Source organism: Poecilia reticulata, linkage group LG5 (genome assembly GCF_000633615.1).
Source record: "Poecilia reticulata strain Guanapo linkage group LG5, Guppy_female_1.0+MT, whole genome shotgun sequence".
NCBI lineage: Eukaryota > Metazoa > Chordata > Actinopteri > Cyprinodontiformes > Poeciliidae > Poecilia > Poecilia reticulata.
The window spans coordinates 19,525,509-19,530,217 of NC_024335.1; positions in this window are offsets into that span (position 1 = coordinate 19,525,509).

The window sequence follows — 4,709 nt, forward strand, 5'->3', positions numbered from 1 at the left end:
AATAAAAATGTGCATTTACCGTCATAAATAAGCGCAAATATCACAAATATTTCTAAATTAGTACCAACAAACACGTTGATTTTTACTACAAAAAAAAAAAATCACAAATTCCTGAGGGGACTGAAAAGCTATACAATAATATTATTTAATTTGAATAACTTAATGATATTTTAACAGTTTGTGAACAGGTTTTATCAATACATTCTGGCACAACCGGCCCTTTAAGAGCATTCATGACCTTGATTTGGCCCAAAACGAAAATGAGTTTGACACCTCCAGGATGTACCTCCTACATTGCATCTGACAAACTGTGAGTGGGACTTTTTTTAATAATAGCTTTCTTCTTCTTGCCACTTAAAGAGAAAAGGTAAAGGATGGGGAAAAAATTGCTGCAGCTAAAACTCAGTATTATTTGGTTTTTATTCATACTATTAGCTTTTGCTATCTCTGCCAATTTTGTATTTGTCTTATTATTTTTACTAAGCTTAATTTTATTTCCCCTTCATCTACCTGTGACGTTGTGTTTTGGTCAGCTGAGGATGTTGTAATAGCACTGGCTTTTATTTACAAGTACCAGAATAAAAGGAGGGTGACTACAGAGCCACAGTTTTTAGATATTTAATTGAAATAAGTCTCACATCATTCTCCTTTCACCTCACACTTAGGATTTTGTGTTGGTTTATTACACAGATTTCCATTGCAATACATTGTTTTTGATTGTGGTTGAAAGGTAAGTGTTTTTAAGGCTTATTAAAACCTAGACACCCAGCTGCTTTTAGTCAAAAAGGGCACAAAGGTGATGTACCAAAAACCTTCACGATGAGACCAAGAAGGACGGCCACGGCAGACAGGCATGTCCAGCCGGACGGAAGTTGTTTATATGGTGCATTTAAATTATTTTGAGCTGCCAGTAAAGCAGGAACTGGAAAAACAAAAATTTACCATCAGCATAGAGAGAGAGAGAGAGAGAGAGAGAGAGAGAGAGAGAGAAATGTGTGTGTGACAGTCAAGGAAAGTACAGGGACAAGATGGCAGGTATACATGCAGCAGGGATTAGTAGAACCGGGTAAAGGTGAGGTGGGTGTATGAGTCAGATGACTTAGACAGTCTGAAGACGTCTGGTGGGTGGAAGGAAAAAAACATGCCTCAGACAGGAACCACAGCAGATGTACACCCCTGATCTTTTAGCAGCTAAGAAGACAGACATCTCTAAGCAGGAAACACAAAACTTAGCAAAGAGTAGCGATCAATTTCCAGATGGACATGAGGTCAAAAGAAAGTTGCTGGTAAAGTGATGCTAAATGTTGGTGAGCTAGTCTCATAGAGTTGTGTTTGTTGCCGTCTCCCATCATCTCCTCGAAGGGCCAACCTTCAGATCCAGAGAAACACTGTAAACGTGAGGCCACAGTGACCTTCATTCACGTAGTTAATGTTGGTACAGTGCGTACAACCTTCCCGATTGTTGAATCATAAACACTGATCCCACAGTGCTTTTGTTGTTCTGTTAAATTTCTTTAGACACAGCGTGTCTCGTCTTGCTTTTAGAGATCTTAATATCCTACTTCATGTTGTCGGAGCAGTATCTATTCAAGAAAGTTCTGGATTCTGCAGGTCCGGCGATCTCAGTCCTGGCTGCGATTGGTGAAAATGAGACACAATTGTTGTTAATAACAGTTCAGTATTAAAAAAATATATATATACTTTGATAACTACTTAGATTATTTCAATCTGATATTAAAATATTTTTCATAATCTGAAACCTCTAGGTGTAACAAACATCAAGAATGGAAATAATTTGTAAGGGGCTAATGCTTTTTCTCCGCGTGTAATGCACCAATTGTTCACAAAACGACCCCACGGCATTAAGTGGCCACTACCATGTTCCTATAAAGCCCAAAAAAACATCTGAAAGGAGCTCTGGCTTCCATTATATGACATGTCGTTGTAAACAGGGTCACCTACCCAAATATGCAAATGGGAAAAAAAAGAGAAACACAGAGCAGTCAGAGAATGTGCGGGAGGAACACATTTTGTCTGATTCAAAGACGGGCGATCTCTCCTGCCACCTATGGGTGGAGCTGCTTTTGGAGAGAATCATAAAAACTATTAACTTTGCATGCAGAGTATCTGGAGCTTGTGTGGTTTTCTTACACCTTTCACATTCCTTTTCTGTTGAAAAATTCAACTTAGTGAACTACACCGACTGAAAAACTGTAGAGGAAACTCAGAATCATATCTTACCTGCAGAGAGCTCTAAAAGATGAAAGTGAGGTTGGAGGGGAAAAAAGGCAGGGATGCAGAGAAAGGAAACCCCTCTTGACTGCAGAGCGAAAGGGCAAAAATCCCCCTTTGATTCGTTTGCTTAAAAGTTACCTCCGAACTTTCCCCTAAAGTTTCCTCAGAGTGTGAGAAAAATGTTTAGACTTGTTTGTGTGCGTGTGCACGCTCATGTGTGTGTGTGTGTGTGTGTGTGTGAAACTGTCAGCGATCATCAAGTCTCCCCTCCACTAGTTCAATAAATAACCATTCCAAAAATAAAAAATAAAAATGCTCACTTTACTCACAGGTCAATTTCCCCTGCAGTCAGACAGAGAGGACTCCCCGGGGAGAAGGGAATGAGGCAAGGCGCTCTGGCTGCTTTTCTGGAGAACATAGGGAGGTGCTGTGAAAGAAATGGCACCCCATGACTCACCAGCCACAAAAATATTTCCTCACTTTACCTGCTGCCTTGACCCTTCTGTTCCAAATATGGCTTGTGCTCCCCCAAAATCTACATTACATGCCTCTTAAAGTAATCCAGCCTATAATAAACCAACTCAACAGATCTGACACTCGTGATCAGCGCAGCAAAGGAACTGATAGGGTTAGGATAGCAAATTCTCTTAAAATCTAAGAGAATTGAAATAATTTTAGGAATTGCGAGTTGTGGCAAAACTATTGCTACACAATGACCTCAATGTTTTTGGCTTAGTTTTCCTCTGACGGCAGCAGATTGTTCTTGCCTTCACTTTACATGCACCTCATACAGAGTTGCTCAGCAACTTCCGGCACGTTCGTCCAAGAGCAGCTCCTGCATACTAGATGTTAGCCGCGCTACAAAATCAGGGGAAATTCAAATGGAGAGGCTTCCTGACTGCTCTCTCTACATCATGTCTATAATTTGGTGAGAGAAAGGTCAAAGACTGAACGAGGATACGTCCTGTGGTGCTGTGTGCAAAGCCACCTGATGAGTGATGACAGGTGCGGCTGGACGCAGAACGAGGTCAGCGAAAAAAATCAGAGCCGGGTTCAACCTGAAGGTAGGGGCCGGGGTCCTAACACTCCCACAGGGATTACAGCCTGACCTCGATGGCAAATAGCACAGTGTTTGTTGAAAGGCTGCATGCTTTGCTTAATGTAATATTGCTCTCATTAACATGCATGTAGTGCAGGGATGAAAGGGTATTTGCCTCCTTACTGATTTCTTCTGTTTGCGCTTTGTGTCACATATGAATGTTTCAGGATATCAGGCTGATTTTTGTGTAAAAAAAAAAAAAAAAAAAGACAACCAGAGTCAATACAAGATGCACTTTTCTCATGATAATTTCATTTATTAAGTGACCTTAAACCAACCTGGCCTTATGTGACGTGGTTGTTAAGCCCTATGTGGGGAAAAAAAAAAAAAACATTTGTTCCACCCTTGGCAACAACTCTTTTGACAGCTGATAATGGTTCACTACATCTTAAAATCTTTATGTCTAACGTTGATTAGGCCACTTCAAAAAGTTTTCTTTTTCCCTTTGGTGAACTTGTCGTGTGCTTCTGATCCTCGTCCTGCTGTGAAAACCCCAAGTGCACTTGAGCTGATCCTCATGACGTCACGGTCCGAGATTCCGCTTCAGGATTTTTTTCTTTTTTTTTTGGAAGAGAATAGAACCAATTTTGACCATTATGTTTGTTTTTTTTAATGCTGTATATTTTATACCAGACGCAAAAGGGCGCACATCATCCTAATGGCATTACTTTGCCTCAGCAATGTATTCTCAAAAGAATTAGGGATCTTTAGGCGTTTAGTGAGCAGTTTTTCACCTGGGAACTCTCCCATGGATACCATTCCCCCCCCCCCCCAGTCTCTGTCTTATTACTTCTCTTATTCTGCGATTCTGGATCGGGAGTGTGACAAACACAGCAGGGAAAAAAATGGGTAAAAATCTGTAAAAAGAGCCAATTACTTTTCACAGCACTGTATGCGCCTCCTTGCTTGTCGGAAATACTGTTTTATTCCTGATTCTATTTGATTTATTTGCCAAGTTGTCCTGGACTAGTAGCACAGAAAATAGAGTATTTCCATTAGAGATGCGATGCACTGCAGTGGCTATAAAAGTTATAGTACATTATTCTGAAAATATTGCCATTACAATTGGGAAAAAATGGTGAAACTAAAGAATGTCTTGGTTGATATGAATCCTTTTGGATGACACTATGCACAGAGGCTATGAAAGCACAGAAGTGCATTCAACCAAATTAGGTAAATAATAATAATAATAATAATAATAATAATAATAATAATAATAATAATAAAAAAATTGCCATTTTTCCGTTGTTTTGGCTTTGTCTCTGCAGAAAGCTGCATCTGCCTTTTAGGGCTGGCCAGCCAGATCCAAGTTCACACATTAATGTGTAACCTCTGGCTGGCAATGTGAGAGCAAGTCCCAGGCACAGAAAGAAAA